Source organism: Heptranchias perlo, chromosome 35 (assembly GCF_035084215.1).
Source record: "Heptranchias perlo isolate sHepPer1 chromosome 35, sHepPer1.hap1, whole genome shotgun sequence".
NCBI lineage: Eukaryota > Metazoa > Chordata > Chondrichthyes > Hexanchiformes > Hexanchidae > Heptranchias > Heptranchias perlo.
The window spans coordinates 7,326,182-7,350,717 of NC_090359.1; the positions used below are offsets into that span (position 1 = coordinate 7,326,182).

The window sequence follows — 24,536 nt, forward strand, 5'->3', positions numbered from 1 at the left end:
GTGATTTGAACTAGGATCGCTGGATTTGAAATCCAGAGTGCTCACCATGACCCCATGGATCCCGTTCATTAACACAAGCGCCCCCCCCCTTCAAAGATACTGGGCTCCTTTATCAGCATCGCCATGGCGCTGCATCATTGACTGCAGGAGGCTAATGGCAAACCTCTGCCATCAGCAAAACTGCAAGCACTGCTCAATCCCAACCTGCCATTTTGGCTCCGCTCTTTCTCATCCATACTTTCAGCTTCCCCACTTTTTCCTCCGAAAAGTATAGATGATCAGCCAATCACACAGCGACTGTCAAATCCATCGCTTCCCTCGTTGTTGCTTCTGTTTCACACTGCTCAGCGCAGCTCGTCTTGTGGGATAATCAGTGCACAAACATTGCAAGGCACTGATGCATGAAGTTCGGGGTGAAAAGTAAAGAGCTCGATCATCACTGATTGATGTGGAAATGCCGGTGATGGACTGGGGTGGACAAATGTCAGGAGTCTGACAACACCAGGTTATCGTCCAACAACTTTATTGGAATCACAAGCTTGTGATTCCAATAAAGCTGTTCGATTGCAACCTGGTGTTGTCAGACTCCTCACTGATTGAAGCTGTGAATTCTCCTACAACAGGGAGGGTGAGATACAAACAGACCGTCTCAACAACCGCTCATTTTCCCCGCTCCCGAATCCAGCCGCTGCTTGCCGCTGATTAACGGAGAAGCCACACGATGCCATGTCAAAAGCAGCTTCCCCACTTTTCCCTCTGAAAAGTATAAATGCTGAGCCAATCACACAGCTACTGTCAAATCCATCGGTTCCTTCGTTGCTGCTTCTGTTTCACACTGCTCAGCGCAGCTTGTCGTGTTGAATAATCAGTTCATAAACATTGCAAGGCACTGATGCATGAAGTTCGGGGTTCAAAGAAAATAGCTCGATTCTCACTGATGGATGTGGAGATCCCGGTGATGGACTGGGGTGGACAAATTTCAGGAGTCTGACAACACCAGGTCATAGTCCAACAGCTTTATTAGAATCACAAACTTGTGATTCCAATAAAGCTTTTCGACTATAACCTAATGTTGTAAGACTCCTCACTGATTGATTCTGCGAACTCCCCACCAACAGGGAGAGCGAGATTCAACCAGACCGCTTCACCACTCTCGAATCCAGCTGCTGCAAGCCGCTGTTTAATGGAGAAGCCACACGATGCCATGTCAAAAGCAACGGTTTCCGCAGTTTAGCGGTTATCACGTTCGCCTCACATGTGAAAAGTTTCTGGTTTGATCCCATACGGGAACGTTATTTGGGAATTTGCTCTTGTGAAATGGGGGCGATAATTGGTTGTTCCTTTTAAATTTTGCAACGGCTGCACCACTTTCCTGGTGTCTTAAACACTGAACATTTTCACCAGACTCTTAAAATACAGTCTTTAAAATGATGAAAGTTCATCACATGCAGAACACAATAACTGACTCACGTGTCACTGTCATTCGGTAACCATGTTGGTATTTCGTCAGCCATTTTGCAGAAAATTATCGCTTCATTCAAAGCGATTACAACAATAATTCATCTTTCACAGAGTTTCATCAGTTTCGAGTATTCATTTCATAAAGTTCATCACTGTTTTGTGAAAATTATTTACTGACCGTGAATCGAACCCACACCGCGCAGGTAAAAGCCCCGAATCCAAACCACCAGATGCCGCGAAGTGGGTCGACACGAAGAACAAATTAAAAAGTCGAAACAGAAAATGGTGAGATCTCTCAGCAGGTCAGACAGCATCTGTGGAGAGAGAAACAGAGGGAACGTTTCAGGTCGGTGACCTTTCATCAGAACTCGCTCCACAGATGCTGCCTGACCGGCTGAGTGTATCCAACATTTTCTGTTTATATTTCAGATTTCCAGCATCCGCAGCACTTTGCTTTTGAAATTAAAGAGTAGCCCAAGTTGATGAAGTTGCACCAGTGAAAATCCTGGATGGAGATTGAGAAGATGCGACATTGGGAAGGGCTGGACTGCGATTCGAACAGTCCTCCAAGCAAAGTTCGGGGAAGTTATCGAAATTTAAAAGAGGACTTGGGACGGAAAAGGAACGACAGGCTCACGAGATCGGTCGTTGGTATTCGGAATGTACAAAATGCATTCCCCACTGCTCTGGTTATCCGAATCAGACAAATAGTAATTCACAACACAGGACAAATCCATTTGATTTTAGTTTTGGAAACCCGTTCAAAGCAGCAGCTGTCTCCCATCAGTTTACATTTCCAAACTAAAGGGTGTGAAGCTTGCACGAGTAATGATCTGTGCTGTATTATTTCTGAGCAGCAGACTCACCTTGTTCCATCGATGCCTACTTGTTGGAAGGCGCAGTCCCCATTGGTAGAGGGGATCGGTTTCTCGAGCTGTGATTCATCATCGTCTATTTCAGTAATATTCGGGTTTGCTGAAATTGAGATGAGATGAAACGAGCAGGTCCAACGAGCCGGTCTGTAACACTACACGGCATCTACAAAGTTGTCTCTTGCACTTACAGTGAAGCGGGGAACAGTTTTCACCCTTAAACCAGCAAGTTAGGTGGCGCAGTAAGTAGTGTAGATGGGAGCAGAAAGTAGTGAAGGGACATTGATGATTAAATGAGAGGGTAAAACAATGACAGATGGAGTTCAATGTGGAGAAGTGTGATATAATCCACTTAGAACATTAAAAAGATGAATCAGGGTATTTTCTATCTGACGAGAAACTAGGAGCTGTGGAGGAGCAGAGAGGTTCAGGGGTTCAACTCCAGAAATCACTAAAAACTAGCAGACAAGTACAAAAAATAATTAATGGAATGTGAGCCTTCATCTCAAGGGGCTGGAATAAAAAGTGTGGAAGTAATGCTACGGATGCATAAACATATGGTTAGACCACATCTGGAGTACAGCATTCAGTTTGGGGCACATTACCCAGGAGGGACATATTGGCCTTGAATGGGATGGAGAATAGATTCACCAGAATGATATTGCGGCTAAAAAGGTTATATAATGAGGACAGGTCGTGCAGACTAGACATGTAGTCTCTTGATTATAGGAGATTAAGGGGTGATCTAATTGTAATGTTTAAAAAGATAGGGTGGAGAGCGAGAGGCTATTTCCTTTGAGGGTGTCTAGAACAAGGGGGCTTAATCTTAAAATTAGAGCAGGGCCGTTCAGGAAACACTTCTTCACAGGAAGGGTAGCGGGACTCCCACACACTGAGCAGGGCCCAGGATGTTTTTGGTCAGTGTGCTGAGTCCCACACATCCTGCGGGATTGGATCAGTTACACATCTCCTGGCTCTCTGAAATGTTTCACTCATCTCAAATCTCCGCGGTCAGACTGTCGATTGTTTATTGATCAGGAAGATGATTGGTAATAAGAGGTGAGAACAGAGCAGCTGGGAATGATCCCAGAACAATAGGAGCCAGCAGCTCGCCGTCTGGTCCCCGTGTCTGGGACAATACACAAAACCTCAGCTCCAGACCAGGAACAGAGAGCTGCTGTTAACGTGGCCCAGCCCTCGCAAACTGCTGGAATTGTGGGATGGAAAGCAGGCTTTTCGTCTCGGAGGCTGCTTTTGGGGCTCAGTGGCTCATCGAAAGAATGGTTTCTATTAAAGAGCAGGGCTCTGCTCCATCACAGATTGATACTGTACAGTACATGGCAGCGTAAAGCTCGCTCTGCACTGTGCCATCAAACACTGCGGGGGCAGGTGCAACAAGGGTTAGATCAAGATTAAATCTCCCTCTATACAGTCACAGAGGATGTCATTTGTGACTTTGATAAGGGCCGTTTCAGATCTGTGGCAGGGGTGGAAACCTGATTGGACGGATGTGTGGGAAAGATGGACACGGATTTGTGAGGTGACAACACGTTCAAGGACTTGAGAGGAAAGGAAGGTTGGAGATGGTGTGGCAGTTTGCATGGTCAGATGGTCAAGGTGGGTCTTTTGATAAGGAGGGTGATGACAGCAAATTTGATCGGGAGGAGGACAGTCACTGAGGAGAGCGAACCGTTATCAGTGTCAGCTAACATGGGGCCAGGAATGGAGGTTTGGTGTCCAACAGTTTGGTGGAAATAAGTTCGAGGCATCAGGAGGTGGGTCTCATGTTCAAAATGAGCTCAGAGTGGGGATGAGGGGAGAGAGGACAGAAACTTTGTGGGCTTGAGGAAGGGATGGAAGTGGCAGAGGCAGCTGTACTGAGGCTCTCAATCTAAGTGACAAAGAAGTCCATGAGCTCCTCGCAATCACTTCGTTAAAGAAAATCTCTCCTCATCCCCCCGTGACTGTTTTCCAATTTATCTTAGATGTGTGTCCTATGGTTATTTATGCTCCCATTACTGGAAACAGTTTCTCCTTATTTACTCTATCAAAAGTTTTTATAATTGTGAACAGCTCCATTGAATCGCACCATAACCTTCTGGGTGCAGTCTCAGTGCCGTTCCTGGTGGCTTTTTCATCGGTTCTCATGTTGTCCACCGGTTCGGGCTCCTTGTTCGTATCCAATTAACGCGAGTTCGACTCCAGGTGTTGGATTAGTCAACTTTTCGCCCCAGCCTTCCAATTTGCCTGCAGTGTGGGCTGTGGCTGCTTTTTCCAAAAACCCAAAACCAAAAGCTGAAGTGAAGCAGCAGCTCATGGCCAAGTGTTTGACGACAATCATTTTATCATTTTCTGTAAAATCTAAGTCTCAGTGAAACATACACAGAACATTCTGGAAACACTCAGCGAGTCCGGCCCCATTTGTGGAGAGAACGGACCAATAAACTGAGAGCCTCAATGAGACGAGGAACGAGACACGGCCCCCTGTGAGAAACAAATAACTTGGATTTGTACAGGACCTTTCAGATCATCAGGACATCCCAACTCACTTCACTGGAAGTTCAATCACTATCGTTTTATAAGAGAATGCAGCAGCCAAGTTGTGTCCAGCAAGATCCCATAAACATTGATAAGATATTGAGCAGAACTCCTGTTTGTTGGGTGTTCATGGTTAAGGGAAGAATGTTGGCCAGGAAAACGGTAGAATTCTCTGATCTTCACAAATTGAAACGGGAACTTTACACCTCGGAGCAGAAAGAAGGGACCCACATTAAACACCTCATTCAAAGGACAGCACCTCAAACAATGCAGCTCCCTCTCAGCACGACACAGTCAGCCTGGATCACATATCCCACTGCTGGAACTGGAGTTGGAGCCCACAACCTTCCAAACACCAGCCTGACTCCTTGGAATTAATCTCACCCCTGGCGAGTCATGAACCAGACTGTGCCACTCCCAGAGTGACTGATGACCACAGCCTCAGCTCCGGGTCCCGATCTGAACCATTGCCGCAGCCTGTTATCGCTCATAGAAAGTGGCGTGGGATTCCTGCGTTCATTCTGTGATGTGCATTGGGGCAGTGGGACGAGGTGTATTGCTCTGGAATAGAGCCGGTACTGACTCGATGGGCCAAATGACATCAGGAGTCGAGAGGCCACTTAAGATGGCAAGGTCGAGGGTGTGGCCGTGAATATGCGTCGGGGAGTTTCTATGCAGGGAGAGATTAAGTGAGGATAAAGTATCACACAATAGACCTGTTTGCAAAATTGAAGCCCATGGGATTAAAGGTCAATGGCAGCGTGGATACAAAATTGGTGAAGGGGCAGAAAACAGAGAGTAGTGGTTAACGGTTGTTTTTCAGACTGGCGGCAAGTATACAGTGGTGTCCCCCAGGGCTCGGAATTAGGACCTCGGCACTTTTTGATATTATATTAATGAACGGGGCTTGGGTGAACAGGGTATAATTTCAAAGAGTTTGCAGATGACACGAAACTCGAAAATGTAATAAACAACGTGGAGGATAGTGAAGGACTTCAGTAATACATGGACAGACTGGCGAAATGGGCAGTAACATGGCACATGAAATTTAATGCTAAGAATTGTGAAATTACAAATTATGGTAGAAAGAATGAGGGGAGGCAATATGAACTAAATGGTGCAATTTTGTTGGGAGTGCAGGAATAGCGAGACATGGGGTGCATGTACACAAATCTTTGAAGGTGACAGGACAAGTTGAGAAGGCTGTTAAAGAAGCAAATGGGGTCCTTCTCTTTATTAATTGAGGCATAGAATACAAAAGCAAGGAATTAATACTAAACCTTGATAAAACATTGGTTCGGCCTCAGCTGGAGTATTCTATTCAATTCTGGGCACAAAACATTAGGAAGGATCTCAAGGCATTCGAGAGGATGCAGAGGAGATTTAATAGAGTGGTGCCATGGATGAGGGACTTCAGTTGTGTGGAGAAACTGAAGAATTGGGGTTGTTCTCCTCAGATCAATGAAGGTTAAGGGGAGGTATGATAGAGTTGTTCAAAATCATGAAGCGTTTTGATAGAGTAAATAAGGAGAAACTTTCCAGTTGCAGTAGGGCAGTAACATCACGGGTTAGATAAAGAGCAAAGCTGCTCGACACTGTGACATCAAACGGTGCCAGGGCAGCTACAGCACAGGTTGGATACAGATTAAAGCTCCTGGCAAAATGTCCCATCAAACACTCTCAGGGCAGGCACAGCACGGGATAGGTACAGATTAAGGTTCCCTCTGAACTGCCCCATTGAACATTTCCAGGAAAGGTACAGCACGGGTTACATGCAGAATGAAGCTCCCTCTACACCGTCAAGTCAAACACTCCCAGGGCAGAGACAACACAGGTTAGATACACAAAATGCTTCCTCTAGTCTGTGCAGATTAGATCTCGCCAAATATTTCAGATACAAGGTGGCTTTGCTGGACACTCTGCTGATGTCTTTCCATGTCTCTTCACTGAGATATGCCGCTCACAATCGCCATATCCTGGTCTCTCTGCATCTCTGGACTCAGTTGCACCGCTCTCCACCTCACTCTTCGGGTGTCTCTCTGCATCTCTGTACTCAGTTACACCGCTCTCTACCTCCCTCTGCTGGTGTCTCTCTGTGTCACTCGAACCGCTCTGTTCTGTGTGATGCAAATAGACAATGAGACGGCTGATTAAAAACATGTGGGACAGTGACTCACACGGACAGAGAGAGACTGAGGCTGACTGAAGCACAGGGACATGCACACAGGCTGCAGAATGCACGGCGTTACAAGGGGACATGGGAATTGTTGGAAATCTGGGGATTATAAATGGAATGGGGTAGATGTGGAGAAAAGAGCAGAACAGATGTGGAGCATGGGGTGAAATCATCGGAAGACAGATTAAAAAACAGACAAGTAACAGAAAAACAAACGGCAGGTTAAAATGAAGAAAATAAACTTATGAAATAGGAAAATGGACGTGATTGAATGAAAGGAGTATCAAAAACAGCTTTTTATTTTTTTCGCATTTCCGCTCAGCTCAGGTGTGTGGGATGGAAGAGCAGCCAGGTTGACTCTTCACTGCCCTCTGGAGCGTCCGAAAAGCAGCCAATCAGATCAAAACCGCGATTCTTTTAATTGGAGTCAGGTTACTGCAGGTTGTGTATAAATGTTGCTGGTCGGAGGGTAAAGTGAGAATTGAGTTGTTTAGTCTGATGGGGGATTTTGTAGTGAGAGGTTTGTTCCCGGTGTTGATGTTAGTTGGAGCGTTTTGTTGCTCTGATATTTGGCAACACTTTCGCGGACGGAGATGGAGGTGTGGTGCGTGGTGCAGTTGGTATGCTATGCCATTTGAGAGTTGACCTCACTCAGCTTGCCCACTCATGTCAAAGCATTGAACTTGTTCTTGCACTGCATCCAGATGCTGTGCGCTGAAATTGACTTTCTCCCCCGTTGCCTCCCACAGCCTTTTGGATATTTGTGCGGAGGGCCCCTTGCTCCCCGCAAACCACTCTGCGGATATCTTATTTCCCCTTCTGTCCCCCTCTTGCACCAAGGTCTGTGGTGCATCAGCAGAGAATCTTGTTGCATGCACTCTCGCAGGCCTGGTACCAACACAGATCGGCAGATTGGTGACGTCTGGCGTGCAGATTGGAAGATGTGGGATTTCGTTGTGCGCAACCTTTATTCAATGTTTTGACATAATTCATCAATGTGTAAACAAACGGATGGGACCTGCATCTGTGTTTTACGTGTGCGATGTCTGATCTGCATTCAGACTCCATGCACAGAGTAGACTGTTATTTTCATCAAACAACAGGTACCAGCTGCCTTTAAGAGATTTCTGAGAAACAACCTCCCTTTCTGAGATTCAGCTTTCTGCTGGTGGTGGAAAGTGTGAATTGCATTGATTCCCGGTGCAAGGACCGGAACGGAATGCTGATTGCAGGTGAGTCCTGGGGTGGGCCGAAACTTGTATCCTGCCTGCGCAGGGCTCATTGGGCGTTGGGTAATAGCACATCACGATACAACAGCCCAAAACCGAACCCGATCCTATTTTCCCCCCCAGGTGTTTTATTCCCGCTGTGTTATCTCTCTGGCAGTGTGCTGATAAATGTTTAACTGGCGGCCTGTTCCCGTTAATGGTCACAAGCAGTAACAGACAGACAGAGCGTGTCTGACCGCCCTGAGATGTGGAAAATGCATCAGTTTAGGACAAATGCATCAAATCAAATGTTCATCGGGCACCGAGAGAACCAAAAACCAGAGAGAAAGGCAGAAGGAAATAGAGAAATAAAAGGTAAATACAGACATTCTTGATGTCTCTCTATTCCATCCCCAACCGTTCAGTGTCGGGTAAAAATGTCAGTGTGAGTAAATGTTCGAGAATCGGCAAAAGAACAAATAAAATAATCCAAAACTGCTGAAACCCGGGATCGAACCAGAGACCTTTAAATTTTCAATTTAACGCTCTCTCAACTGAGCTATTTCGGACCCAGCAGAAAACGTATTTTTGGTCATCCTGTTGGAATAAAATATAACTCCGGGTGGACTTGCCCCTCCCGCTCATTCCTCACTTCGGGAAAATGAGACCGAACATCAAGTTGAGATTTTCTGATACTGTCGTTGAATCTCATTTATGTCAAACATTCCTTGAACTCTCTGCCAGGGGGATTCAGAGCTGGGGTTCGCCATGAACTAGCTTCCCCTCAATTCCCAGCTTCATCAGTGAATCGAGCACCAAACGCTCGACAGAGCTCAGGTTATATTAATAATAAAAACAGAAAATGCGGGAAACACTCAGCAGGTCAGGCAGCATCTGTGGAGAGAGAAACATCATTTCAGGTCGATGACCATTCATCAGAACTCTGTTCGCAGATACTGCCTGACCTGCTGAGTATTTCCAGCATTTTCTGTTTTTACTTCAGATTTCCAGCATCTGCAGTATTTTGCCTATGTTTTACAGCTTGTATTAATGTTCTGCTGATGATATCTTAATATTATCTTGTTTTTGGGCCACTTTAATCAGGCTCATGGACAAATTCTTCCATCATCCCTTCTCCCACATCGCTTCTCTCTCTCATTCATTCTTTTCATTCAATCCAGAAAATGGCGGGAATCAGAGCTCACCCCCCAAACCTTCCACACACAGACCCTCGTCTGACACTCAGTGTGATCCAAGACACAATTCAATCCATTACACTCAATATAAACACAGGGAAAACAGCACGTTTCTGGACACGGAGTGAAATAAACTGAAATGTTTACAAAAAGCTACTGTTCACAACACGTGTCTCTCTCTCTCTCCGCCATCCCGGCCTGTGCTGAGTGAGCTGATTCAATGTGTCACTGGTTATTTTCATCAACATCTTTGTGTCTGGCAACACAAGTTGGTGAAGTTGTTAAATCAGCATATGGTTCTTTGGCTTAATAATAGAGAAATCGAGGGCAAAAGCAAGGAACTTATGTTGAAAGTTGATAAATCATTGTTCAGGCCTCTTCTGAAGTAATGTTTCCAATTCTGGGCACTATAATTTATTAATGAGGTCAAGGTCTTGGAGATGATGCAGAGGAGATTTACCAGAATTATACCAGGGATGGGTTTAGTTGTGCAGAGAGACTCGAGAACCTGAGATTGTTCCACTGAGAGCAATGAAGGTTAAGGGTAGAAGTCATCCACCTGTTCAAAATTAACAGGGGTTTTGATCGAGTAAATAAGGAGAAACTGCACCCACTGGCGGGAGGGTCGGCAACCAACGGACGAAGATTTAAGATAATTGGCAAAAGAACGAGAAGGGAAGTTAGGAGCTTATTTTAAACAGCGAATTGTTATGATCTGCAACGCACTGCCTTAACGGATGGTGGAGCTCGATTCAATCGTAACTTTAAAAGGAGAATCGAATAAATATTTGAGTATCTCTCCACAGATGCTGCCTGACCTGCTGAGTGTTGCCAGTAGTTTCTGGGTTTATTTTTGAGCTTTCACTATCGCAGTTTTTCCTGACAAACTGAAACTTGCTTCAAGGGCGCAGCTTCAAGCACAACTTTCTTCTGCTCTTCTCACACAAAATATCACACTTTTCTTTCCCACACCCGCGCTTCAAAATCTGTCTTTTCCACACACAGCGTCCTGCGCCACGAAAATTTGAAAGGCCTCCCGCTCATGGCTTGTCACCGCTCCTTTTTCGGCACAGCCGCTCTTCACATTCATGGTCTACTCGATCCAATCACAAATTTCAACAGGCCTAACTAGCCAAATGTGCACCTTTCAACCGCCATTCGCAGCTCTGCAACGCTGCCCGTCGTTCACGCACCTCAACTGCTTGGAGAAAAGAGCCAACACGGATCAAAACAAAAACCAGTTCTTCAGTTACCGTCCCCTGTTTGAAAAGATTATCCAAGTAAATTTCGTGAACAATCGGGCGGCTGTCCTTCCAGAGTCCAGCCCTGCTTTCGTCGTCCTGTCTGCCGAGCGTTCACGCAGATCGAAATGTATCGACTGGTTCCAAGGCACAAATAAACATTGGTGAGAATGGGCAATGTGCCCAATAGAAACAGCGGTCGGAGCAGAACAAACTTCAAGGCGTGATATCGTGAAAGTGAATGTTGGAGTCCGCAATGCCGCAGGAAACTGTGCATGAAATAAAGGAGGAAAGTAAAGGCGGCCTATTGACTGTGGAAGGAATAAAAAGCTGGGAGAGGAGGCGTGTTTGTGGAACATCAAGTGCAGGCATGTGAGAGTGCTCGCGTTTGAAGGAATGAGTAGGTTTTCGCCACCAACAAAATATTATTTCTTGTCTACATTAAAGATTCATATGTTGCTGCATTCTTTTCGCATGTGTGGCAGAGGCCAAAGGAAATTAGAAAGTCATGTCGTGATGTGGATTCGAATCGATGTTGCTGCGATTACAACGCAAAGCACTGATTACAAGACGATCTCGGCGCCACACCTTAACTCGCAACCCTGACCCCAGTGCATCCCGTATCCTAACCTCTCGCAGTGTAAAAAAGTTTTTCCTCTTGTCACCATTTGCTCTTTTGCCAATCACCTTAAATCTATGCCCTCTGGTGCTTGAACTTTCTGCCAATTGGAGAAGTTTCTCTCTATCTACTCTGTCGAGACCAGTAATGATTTTGAACAGCTCTATCAAAGTTACTCGCTAACTTCTCTGTTCCAAGGAGAACTACTCCAGCTTCTCTAGTCTATCCATGTAACTAAAGTCCCTCATCCCTGGAATCATTCTTGCAAATCTCTTTTGCACCCTCTCTAAGGCCATCCGATCTTTCCGAAGGTGCGGTGCCAGGAACAGGACACAATACTCCAGTTGTACCGAACCAGTGTTTTTTAAAGGTTCATCGTGACTTCCATAATTTTTAACTCTCTGCATTTATTTATGAAGCCCAGGATCCCGTAAGCTTTTTTATCGGCTTTCTCAACTTGCCGTGTCACCTTCAACGTTTTGTGCACATATCCCCACATATATCACTGTTCCTGTACCTCTTTTTGAGTTGTGCCCTCTAGATTATTTTGCCTCTTCTCGTTCTTCCGACTGAAATGAATCACTTCACATTTTCCTGCGTCAGATTCCATGTGCCTCGTGTCCGCTCATGCCACCAGCCTATCTATATCCTCTTGAAGTCTGTCACTATCCTCCTCACTGGTTACTACCTTTCTAATTTTTGTGTCATCTGCAAATTTTGAAATTGTGCCCTGGAAACCCAAGTCCAAGTCATTAATATATACCAAGAAAAGCAGTGGTCCCAGCACCGACTACACGGCATCTACAAAGTTGTCCAACGCCCCGAGATTGAAGCGGGATCACTTTACCCTCGTAAACCAGCAACACTGATGTTAAAATCATCTGCCAGAGAAAGCCGCGATTTCAACGCGGTGACACTGGGCCAGAGTAAAGTACAGTTAATGTGATTGCCGAGTGGCGAGGGAGTCAAAGGAAATGCGGAAAAGGCGGAACATTGGAGTTGAAGTAAAAATCAGATCCGCCATGATCTCATTAAATGGCGGGGCAGGCTCGAAGGGACAAATGGCCAACTCCTGCTCCAATCTCGTATGGTCTTATCGTCGTATGGTGGCGAGAGGGTGGATTTGGAACTCCTGTGCGGCAGCTTTGCGCAGGTAACACGACTTGTTACAAACTAAACCATTAATTCACCGAGCTAAAGTTTGAGGTTGCAGCGACAAGAACCTGATGACATTAATTACAGAAAAGTAATGAAACTCTGTGAAAGATGAATAATTGTTGTAATCGCCATTGATCATCCGATAACTTTCTGCTGCAGACTGACAGAAACACTGACATGGACACTGGCTGACAGTGAAATTTTAATCAGTTTCAACAACGACAAACACAACGCGCATTTATATCGCGCATTTAACGTAGCAAAACGTCCCAAGTCGCTTCACTGGAACTTTATTAAACAACATTTGACACCGAGCCACATAAGGAGATATTAGAATCAAAATACTGCGGAAGCTCGAAATCTGAACTAAAAATAGAAAATGCTGAAAAGACTCCACAAGTCAGGCTGCGTCTGTGGAGAGAGAAACAGAGTTAACGTTAAGGTCGATGACCCTTCGTCAGAAATGGAAAAAGTTGAAGATTACATCGTTTTTAAGCAACTACAGAGCCAGGAACTGGGCTGGGGGTGGAGGGAGAGGGGAGGAAAGAATATAAGGGAAGGTCCCTGATAGGGTGGAGGGCAGGGGTGAATCAAAAATAAAAGGGGTCATGGTGCAAGAAGGGTAGTATTGGGAAAATTAAAGAAACAAATGATGGGTCTCTTGGAGCTGTAAATGGCACCATTAAAACCAACACTTGCTCTCCGAAAAAAATGGGAGCAATGGTTATGATCTCAAATTATTGAAATCAGTGTTGACTTCAGAAGGTTGTAAAGAGACGAATCCGAAGATGAGGTGCTGTTTCTCGAGCTTCCGTTGAGCTTCATTGGAGCAGTGACTGAGGCCGAGAACAGAGATGTCAGAGTGGGAGTGGGACGGAGAATTAAAATGGCAAACGACCAGCAGGTCAGGGTCAAGCTTGCGGACCGAGCAGAAGTGTTCAGCAAAACGGCCACCCAATCTGCGTTTGGTCGCCCCAATGGAGATGTGGCCGCATTGCGAGCAGCGAATACCGGATAGTAAATTGAAAGAAGTAAAAGTAAATCACTGTTTCACCAAGAAGGAATGATTGGGGCCGTGATAGGTGGGAAAGGAGGAGGTGAACAGAAGAACATAAGAAAAAGCAGCAGGAGTAGGCCAATCGGGCCCTCGAGCCTGCTCCGCCATTCAATAAGATCATGGCTGATGTGATCCGAACCTCAAATTTAAATTCATGTCATATTTCCTGCCCGCTCCCCGTAACTCCTAATTCCCTTTACTTCTTCGAAACTGTCTATTTCTGTTTTAAATTTATTTAACGATGTAGCTTCCACAGCTTCCTGGGGCAGCAAATTCCACAGACCTACTACCCTCTGAGTGAAGAAGTTTCTCCTCATCTCAGTTTTGAAAGAGCAGCCCCTTATTCTAAGATTATGGCCACTGGTTCCAGTTTCACCCATCCTTGGGAACATCCTTACCGCATTCACTCGATCAAGCCCCTTCACAATCTTATATGTTTCAATAAGATAACCTCTCATTCTTGTGAACTCCAATGAGGAGAGTCCCAATCCACTCAACCTCTCCTCATATGTCCGCCCCCTCATCCCCGGGATTAACCGAGTGAAACTTCTTTGTACTGCCTCGAGAGCAAGTATGTCTTTTCGAAAGTATGGACACCAAAACTGTATGCAATATTCCAGGTGCGGACTCACCAATACCTTATATAACTGCAGCAATACCTCACTGTTTTTATATTCTATCCCCCTACCAATAAAAGCCAACATTCCGTTGGCCTTTTTGATCACCTGCTGCACCTGCATACTTACTTTTCGATTTTTTTGCACGAGGACCCCCAGATCCATTTGCACTGCAGTACTTTCCAGGTTCTTGCCATTAAGATAACAACTTGCTTTCTGATTTTTACTGCCAAAGTGCATAACCTCACATTTTCCAATATTGTTTTGCATCTGCCAAATCTCCACCCACTCACCCAGCCTGTCTACATCCCCTTGTAGGTTTTTTATGTCCTCCTCACTCTCTACTTTCCCTCCCATCTTTGTATCATCTGCAAACTTTGATATGTTACACTCGGCCCCCTCCTCTAAATCGTTAATATAGATTGTAAAGAGTTGGGGACCCAGCACCGAACCCTGCGGAACAACACTGGCTACTGGTTACCAGTCCGAGAATGGACCATTTATCCCAACTCTCTGCTGCCTGTTAGGTAACCAATCCTCCACCCATGCCAGAATATTACCCCCAATCCAGTGATTCTTTATCTTGAGCAATAATCTTTTATGTGGCACCTTGTCGAATGCCTTCTGGAAGTCGAAATACACGACGTCCACTGGTTCCCCTTTATCCACCCTGTACGTTATGTCCTCAAAGAACTCAAGCAAATTTGTCAGACATGACTTCCCCTTCATAAAGCAATGCTGACTTTGTCCTATTAAATTATGTTTATCCAAATGTTCCGCAACTGTCTCCTTAATAATAGACTCCAAAATTTTACCCACCACAGATGTGAGGCGAAATGGTCTATAATTTGCAGCCTTCTGCCTGCTACACTTTTTAAATAAGGGTGTTACATTAGCAGTTTTCCAATCTGCCGCGACCTTTGCCGAGTGCAGAGAATTTTGGAAAATTATTACCAAAGCATCCACAATCCCCACTGCCACTTCCCTCAAGACCCTAGGATGTAAGCTATCAGGTCCAGGGGATTTATCCGCCTTGAGTCCCATTAATTTACTTAGTACCAATTCCTTAGTGATTTTAATCGTAGTTAGCTCCTCCCCCCGAGAGCCCCCTATTTGTCCAGTGTTAGGATATTCTTTGTGTCCTCTACCGTAAAGACTGAAACAAAATATTTGTTCAGCATTTTTGCCATCTCCATGTTTCCCACCATTAATTTCCCGGTCACATCCTCTACGTTTGCCTTAGCTACCCTTTTTCTTTTTACATAACGATAGAAACTCTTGCCATCTGTTTTTATATTGTTTGCTAATTTATTTTCTGAATCTAGCTTCCCTTTCTTAATCAATCCTTCAATTATTTTTTGCTGTCTTTTGAAGACGTCCCAATCTTCTGTCCTCCCATTAAGTTTGGCTACCTTATATGTCCTTGTTTTTAGTCGGATACTATCCTTAATTTCTTCACTTAGCCACGGATGGCTGATTATTTCTTTTACACCCTTTTTTCCTCAGTGGAATATATTTGTTTTGAAAGTTGTAAAATAACCCCTTAAATGCACACCACTGCTCATGTGCCGTCTTACCCTTTAATCTATTTTCCCAGTCCACTTTAATCAATTCCGCTCTCATACCATCATAGTCTCCTTTATTCAAGATCAGTACGCTTGTTTGAGAACCAACCTTCTCACCCTCTAATTGGATATGGAATGTTACCATGTTATGGTCACTCATTCCAAGGGGATCCTTAACTAGGACATTATTAATTAATCCAAGCTCATTACACAGGACCAGTTCCAAGGTTGCTTGCCCCCTTGTAGGATCAGTAACATACTGCTCAAGAAATCCATCCCTAATACACCCAATAAACTCTTCCTCAAGGCTGCCCTGCCCAATTCGATTTGTCCAGTGAATATGATAGTTAAAATCGCCCATAATTATCGCTGTTCCCTTATTACATGCCCCGACTATTTCCTGATTAATACTTCTTCCAGCAGAGGTGCAACTCTTAGGAGGCCTATATACGACGCACACGAATGTTCTTTTCCCCTTATTATTCCTTATCTCTACCCAAACAGTTTCTTTGTCCGGATCCTTTGTCCCAATATCATTTCTCTGTATTACAGTATTACAGTGATTTCTTCCCTTATTAACATAGCCACCCCACCTGCCCTTCCATCCTGCCTGTCTTTCGTGATAGTTAAATCCCCTGGCATATTTTATTCCCAGTCGTTGTCACCCTGCAGCAATGTTTCTGTAATGGCCACAAGATCATACCCAAATGTAGTTATTTGTGCCTTTAACTCGTCCATTTTGTTACGAATGCTGCGTGCATTCAGACAAAGAACTTTCAAATATGTTTTGTACACATAGTTCCTGCTTTTTCCTTTTTTAACACTTTACCTTTTACTCCATACCTTCTGTCCCTTCCTGACACGCTTTCCTCTGTCTCCCTGCTTCGGTTCCAACCCGCTGCCACAGCTTTGATGCTGTGTTAATCGCCTTACGCCTTCTAGTTTTTACTTTATCTGTTGTGCCTCAAGTACACTTGCTTTCCGCTGCTCCACGCTTTTCCCTTTCTCTTGTTCTTGAACAACTGTTTGTACTATTTGTATTGTAGATTTCCCCTGGGTCTTCCCCTCTCTTGCTGCTCTCAAATTTATTCTCTTCTTACTCCCCGCTCAGGTTCCAATCCCCCTGCCACTCGAGTTTAAACCTTCCCCAACAGCACGAGCAAACAACCCCGCGAGCACATTGGTCCCGGTCCTGCTCGGGTGTAACCCGTCACGCTTGTACAGGTCCCACCTTCCCCAGAACCGGTCCCAATGTCCCAGGAAACCAAATCCCTCCCTCGTACTCCATCCCTGCAGCAACGCATTCATCCTGTCTATTCTCCTGTTTCTCTTCTCACTTGCACGTGGCACCGGTAATAATGCTGTGATCACGACCTTTGAAGTCCTGCTTTTTAATTTATCTCCTAACTCCTTAAATTCACCTTGCAGGACCTCATCCCTTTTTTTACAAATGTCGTTGGTACCAATATGGACCACGACTACTGTATGTTCACCCTCCCCCTCCAGAATGCCCTGCAGCCGCTCCGTGACATCCTTGACCCTAGCACCAGAGAGGCAACATACCATCCTTCAGTCACGTTTCCGGCCTCAGAAACGCCCATCTGTTCCCCTTACAATTGAATCCCCAATCACTATAGCCCTGCCACTCTTCTTCCTCCCTTCCTGTTGCATCTCCTGCACTTGCATGGAAAGGTGCTGTGGGAGGAGAGCGGGTTTTGGGGTGATGGAAGAGTGGACCAGTGTGTCGAGGAGAGAGCAGTCGCTTGAGATTGTTGAAAGGAGAGTGGAGGGGACGATGTGGTTGGTGGTGGGATTGTGCTGCAGGTGGTTGAAATGGGGGAGGATGGTACGTTGAATGTGGAGGCTGGTGGTGTGGAAAGGAAGGACAAGAGGAACCCTATCATGGTTCTGGGAGGGAGAGGGTGAGGGCAGAAGTGGAGGAACTGGGACGGACATGGTCAAGGTCCTGTTAACTTGAGTGGAGGGGAATTATCGGTTGAGGAAAAAGGAAGGTATTTCGGAAGCACTGCTATGGAAGGTGGCATCGTGAGAACAGATGTGAAGGAGACGGAGAAACTGGGAGAAGGGAAAAGAGTCCTTAGAGGAAGCGGGGTGGGTGGATGTGTAATCAAGGTAGCTGTGAGGGTCGGTTGGCTTTTAGTTGACAGTGGTTGACACCCTATCCCCGGAAATGTAGACAGAGAAGTCGAGGAAGGGAAGTGACGATTCGGAGATGGATCGTGAGAAGGCGAGTGAAGGGTGGAAATTGGATGCAATCTACATGACATTTCCCAGTTCGGGGTGAGAGCAGGAACCGGCATCGAAACAGTCATCAATGTACCAGAAAAAGAGGTGAGGGAGGGGACCTGAGTAGGACTGGAACAAAGGATGTTCCTCATATCCATCAAAAAAAGGAAGGCATAGCTAGGACCCAAAGGGGAGCCCATAGTAACATCTTTTATTTGGAGGAAATGAGTGGAGTCAAAGCACAATGGATCTACCAGGTCAGTCCTGTTTGAATATCTTCGGAAGGAGGAAGAAGTGGGCTTTGCGGGGTTGGGGGGCTGTGAGGTTGGAGGCCGTGGGGGGAAGATCTCCAGAGGAGATGAGGACAGTGACGGTGTGGGAAACTATGGCTTGATGTTCGGTGGTGGGGTCACGGTCCAGGGGAAGGTCCGAGGAGGTATGAGAGAGTTGGCGTTCAGCCTCCGCAAGGTCGAGGTCTGTTCGCCTCATATCGAAAATAGCGCCACCCTTGTCAGCAGGTTGAATGCCAATGTCAGGGTTGGAACTGAGAGAACGGAGTGCGGCAAGTTCAGAGGGAAGTCGATCAGATTGAGTGAGGGAACCAGAGAAATTGAGACTGCCGATTTATTACCAGCAGTTCCCAATGATAAGATCAAGTGAGGGTAAGAGGATAGAGGGAGGGGTCCAGGTGTACCGAGAATTCTGGAGATGGGAGCAAGGGTCCGCTGTGCGGAGGGAAGACTCCTGGCCAAAGAAATGGGCGCGGATGTGAAGGCCACCGAAGAAGAGCTCAGCATAATATCTTGCTCGAAACTCATTGAGGTGGGGGCGTATGAGGATGACGCAGAGGCTTTTACTGAGGACTGACGTTCGGTTTCAGAGAGGGGAAGATCAGAGGGAAGAATGAAAATACGACAAAGAGATTGGAGGGAGGGATGGGGTCAGAGGAAATGGAAGGGGAAGAAGAATCAGGAGGGATGTGAATCGCATGTTTCAACAGAAGTATTAAGATCAAGGCGGAACACTTCCGATCTGACTGCGCCGCCACAACTTGCCAAATGTGTACCTCTCAACCGCAATTCACAGCTCTGTCGCGCTGCCCGTCGCTCACGCAACTCAACTGCTGAAAGAAAAAAGCGAAAAAGCATCAAAACAAAAACCAGTTCTTCAGTTACCATCACCTGGACCACAAGATTCTACACGTAAAATTCGTAAAGAATCGGGCGGCTGTCTTTCCCGAGGACAGCCCTGCTTTCATCGTGTTTGTCTGTCGAGCGGTCACGCAGATCGAAATGTATCGACCGGTTTCATGGCGCAAATGAACATTGGTGCGAATCGGACATCTGCCCAAAAGAAACAGCGGTCGTCGCAGAGCAAAATTAAAAACGTGAGATCATGAAAGTGAATGTAAGAGTCGGCAATGTGTCGGAAAGTTTCCATGAAATGGAAGGAAGATGGAAAAGGAGGCCGATTGACTGTGGAAGGAAGAAAAAGTGGGGACAACAGGAGAGTTTGAACTGTGGAGCATCAAGTACAGGCATGTGAGAGTGCTGGAGTTGAAGCAATGGATAGGTTTTCGCCAGCAACAAATAATATTTTTTCTTGTGAAAAGTATTGATTTCTTGCTGAATTCTATCAGTGTATGTGGCAGAGAACATAAGAGGGAAACGAAACTATACTCGAGCTCGTATTCAAACCGAACTGACTGCGACCTCAACGCAGAGTGTGGACCAGAATACGATCAAGGCGACGCGCATCAGCTGGGGCAGTCATGCCCGAACAACAGCAATGTCGCGCACGGTGCTGCTTGGAAAAGAAGGATGTTTGGTCATGAGGAAAAAATAGCAAGCTCTTGAAATACTAGCAGGGGTGAGATTCGAACCTCCGCTCCAACAGAAACTGGAAACCAAATCCAGCGCGATGACACCGCTCGGCCACGCAACCACCTGCCAAACGGTTGTGTTCAGTATCTGATATCTGGTGATTGAAATGTGGTTTTCTTGCATTTTGACCTTTCGCTCTTGGCCTTTAATCGCGACTTTGACGCCACAGGCGCTCTTTACATTTATCCTCTACTCGATTCAATCGCATGTTTCAACAGAACTATTAAGATCAAGGCGGAACACTTCCGATCTTCCTGGGCCGCCCCAACTTGCCAAATGTGCACCTCTCAACCGCCATTCGCAGCTCTGCAGCGCTGCCCGTCGGTCACGCAACTCAACTGCTGAACGAAAAAAAGCCAAAAAGAACCAAAAAAAAAACCAGTTCTTCAGTTCCCATCACCTGGATCACAAGTTTCGACAATTAAAATTCGTGAACAATCGGGCGGCTGTCTTTCCAGAGGCCAGCCCTGCTTTCGTCGTGTTTGTCTGTCGAGCGGTCACGCAGATCGAAATGTATCGACTGGTTTCAAAGCGCAAATGAACATTGATGCGAATCGGACATCTGCCCAATAGAAACAGCGGTCGTCGCAGAGCAAACTTGAAGGCGTGAGATCATGAAAGTGAATGCTGGAGTCGGCAATGCCGCAGGAAAGTTTCCATGAAGTGGAAGGAAGAAAGGAAAGGCGGCCGATTGACTGTGGAAGGAAGAAAATTCGGGAAAACAGGTTGGTTTGAACTGCGCAGCATCAAGTATAGGCATGTGAGAGTGCTGGATTTGAAGGAATGGATAGGTTTTTGCCAGCAACAAAAAATATTGCTTTCTTGTGCAAAAGATTGATTTCTTGCTGCATTCTATTAGTGTATGTGGCAGAGAACAACAGAGGTAAACGAAACGAAACTGCAGCTCGTATTCAAACCGAACTTGCTGCGACCGCAACGCAGAGCATGGACCAGGATCCGATCAAGGCGACGCGCATCAGGTGGGGCAGTCATGCCCGAACAACAGCAATGTCGCGCCCGGTGCTGCTTGGAAAAGAAGGATGTTTGGTGATGAGGACAAAATAGCAGCCACTTTCAATACTGGCAGTGGTGAGATTCGAACCCACGCCCCCGCAGCGACTGGAGCCAAAATCCAGCTCCTTAGACCGCTCGACCACGCTACCACCTATGAAAGCTCTGCCTTCAGAATCTGATATCTGGTGATTGGAATGTGGTTTTCTTGCATTTTGACCTTTGAGTCGAGGATTTTCCATTGAAAAAATCAAATAAATGGGCTTTCTGAGCAATATTCATGCGACGAGATGGCCGAGTGTTTGAGGTGATGGATTCAAAATCCATTGTGCTCTGCACGCATGGTTTTGTATCTCATCCGCGCAATTATTGCATTTACCGTTTGATGTGTTTGCTCCTTCCTCATATTCAACCAGAAGTCTTGGGCCTCGCTCCAAGCCGAACCTACGGTGGATGAATTTTGCATTGCTCGCTGAACTCTGCTCAAATCAGCAAGGTCATGATTGGCGCAAGGAGCTGTTGCGAGTGTCAGATGTGAAGAACGTGAAATCTCAAGAAAGTGCGCAACGACGCCCCGGGAAAGCGAGTATCTGTCCACAGATACTACCTGACCTGCTGAGTGTTGCCAACAGTTTCTGGATTTATTTTTGAGCTATCAGTACAGCCGTTTTCCTGACAACCTGAAACTTTCCTCAAGGGCGCTGCTTCAAGCACAACTTTCTTGTGCTCTTCTCACACACAACATCGCTCTTTAATTTCCGACACACGCGCTTTAAAATCTGGCTTATCCGCACACAGTTTCCTGCGCCACGAAAATTTGAAAGACCTTTTGCTCTTGGCCTGTAATCGCGACTTGTTCGCCACAGGCGCTCTTTACATTTATCCTCTACTCGATTCAATCGCATGTTTCAACAGAATTATTAAGATCAAGGCGGAACACTTCCGATCTTACTGCGCCGCCCCAACTTGCCAAATGTGCACTTCTCAACCGCCATTCGCAGCTCTGCAGCGCTTCCCGTCGGTCACGCAACTCAACTGCTGAAAGAAACAAGCCAAAAAGCATCAAAACAAAAACCAGTTCTTCAGTGACCATCACTTGGATCTCAAGATTCGACAAGTAAAATTCGTGAACAATCGGGCGGCTGTGTTTCCCGAGACCAGCCCTGCTTTCGTTGTGTTTGTCTGTCGAGCGGTCACGCAGATCGAAATGTATCGACTGGTTTCAAGGCGCAAATGAACATTGGTGCGAATCGGACATCTGCCCAATAGAAACAGCGGTCGTCGCAGAGCAAACTTGAAGGCGTGAGATCATGAAAGTGAATGTTAGAGTCGGCAATGCCGCAGGAAAGTTTCCATGAAATGTAAGGAAGAAAGGAAAGGCGGCCTATTGACTGTGGAAGGAAACAAAAGTGGTGAAAACAGGCGAGTTTGAACTGTGGAGCATCAAGTCCAGGCATGTGAGAGTGCTGGATTTGAAGGAATGGATAGGTTTTTGCCAGCAACAAAAAATATTTATTTCTTGTGCAAAAGATTGATTTCTTGCTGCATTCTATTAGTGTATGTGGCAGAGAACAAAAGAGGTAAACGAAACTCTACTCTAGCACGTATTCAAACCAAACTTGCTGCGACCACAACGCAGAGTATGGACCAGGATACGATCAAGGCGACGCGCAACAGGTGGGGCAGTCATGCCCGAACAACAGCAATGTCGCGTACGGGACTGCTTGGAAAAGAAGGATGTTTGGTGCTGAGGAAAAAATAGCAAGAACTTTAATTGCTGGCAGCGTTGGGAGCACCGACCTGTGGGGAACATTACTGCACACCTCCCTCCAATCCGAAACACAACCGTTCATCACTCGTCTCTGGTACCTGTTACTGAGGCAATTTTGTATTCATGTTGCTACTGCTCCTTTTATTCTATGGGTATCAACATTGATGACAAGGCTATCATAAGGCACTTTATCAAACGCCTTTTGAAAGTTTATATGCACCACATCAATCGCATTGCCCTCAGCATCCTTCTCCGTTATCTCATCAAAAATTCTATCAAGTTATTTCAAAACGGTTTGCCTTTAACAAAAGGACAAATTTATACAAGGAGCTCGAGCCTCATTGATTGAGGCTGGGAACTGCCCACGAACAGGGATGGGATTCCAGGTGCCTTTTATTCGTTTCCCCAACAGTTACAAACGAAAGTGACAAAAGTTCGAATTCCTCCAAGATTTGAATTCGAATCGCTACATTTAAAGTTCAGAGTGCTCAACATTGCACCATGGAGCCCATTGATTAAAACAAGTGGCCCCCTCCCTTCAAAGATACTGGGCTCCTTTATCAGCATCGCCATGGCGCTGCATCATTGACTTCACGAGGCTCATGGCAAATCTCTGCCATCAGCAAAACTGCAAGCACTGGTCAAACCCAACCTGCCATTTTGGCTCCGCTCTTTCTCATCCACACTTTCAGCTTCCCCACGTTCCCCTCTGATAAGAATAGATGATTCTCCAATCACACAGCTAATGTCAAATCCATCGGTTCCCTCGTTGCTGCTTCTGTTTCACACTGCTCAGCGCAGCTCGACTTGTTGGTTAATCAGTGCATAAACATTGCAAGGCACTGATGCATGAAGTTCGGGGTGAAATGAAAAGAGCTCGATCCTCACTGATTGAAGCTGCGAACTCCCCACCAACAGCGATTGGATTCCAAGTGCTTTTTCCTTGTTTGCCCTCAATTTGTAAATGAATTGGACAAACTTCGAGGTTTAATAGATAGTTGAATTTGGATCGCTGGAATCCAAGTCCAGAATGCTTACCATTGCACGATGGAAATTAACTCACATCTTTAATTGGGACCCACCAGTCAAAGACACTTAGCTCTTTTCTTAGCACTGCCATCATGCCACATCACTGACACCTCGAGGCTACCAACAAACCTCTCCCATCATGAAAACTGCAACTTCTTGCAAAGAAAATGTAAACATTGCCCGAGGACATGATCCAAGCAATGCCTGCCTTTCAAGAAACAATGCTTTAAATTTCGACATGCTTGACTGCTGAATTCAGATCACAAAGAAAAGTTCAGCAAGCACCATTCTTTGGTGCAGTGAAACTCAGCATTAAACAAAATACAACTTTCTCTTCTGCTGATTTGCGAAAGCAAAAGTCCGGTTGAGCTTATGAACAGAAACCGATTGAAGCAACTGGAACCTCATTGATTGAGGCAGCAACTTCCCACCAGCAGGGAGTGGATTCCAACTGCATTTTATTTTTTCGCCCTGCAGTTGCAAACGGATGGGACAAAAACAAATCAGGTTCTGCCGAGATTCGAACTCTGAACGTTAGATTCAGTGTCGAGAGTGCTCACCATTACAACATGGAACCCATTTGTTAATGAAAGCCGCACCCTCCATCCAAAGACATTTGGCTCTTTTCTGAGCACTGCTATGTCGCTCCATCACTGACTTCTCGAGATTGTTGCCAACCATCTCCCATCAGCAAAACTGCAAGAAATTGACAATTCCAAACTGCCACTTTGACTCGGCCCTTTCTCATCTCTTCCTTCAGTTTCGACCCTTTTCCGTCTGCTTTGTCTCGATGCTCAGCCAATCACACAGCTATTCGTCAAACCTGTCGCTTCCCTCGTCACTGCTTCTCTTTCAATCTGCTCAGCGCAGCTCCGATTCCAGTCTTG

At 45.8% G+C, this 24,536-nt stretch overlaps 1 non-coding gene across 1 annotated transcript; it reads right to left on the bottom strand.

Annotated features, from left to right (window-relative positions):
• Positions 1–8,751: 8,751 nt before the first annotated feature.
• Positions 8,752–8,830, bottom strand: trnaf-gaa (transfer RNA phenylalanine (anticodon GAA)). Its single transcript has one exon. It is a non-coding gene; the product is annotated as a tRNA-Phe (tRNA).
• Positions 8,831–24,536: the final 15,706 nt, after the last annotated feature.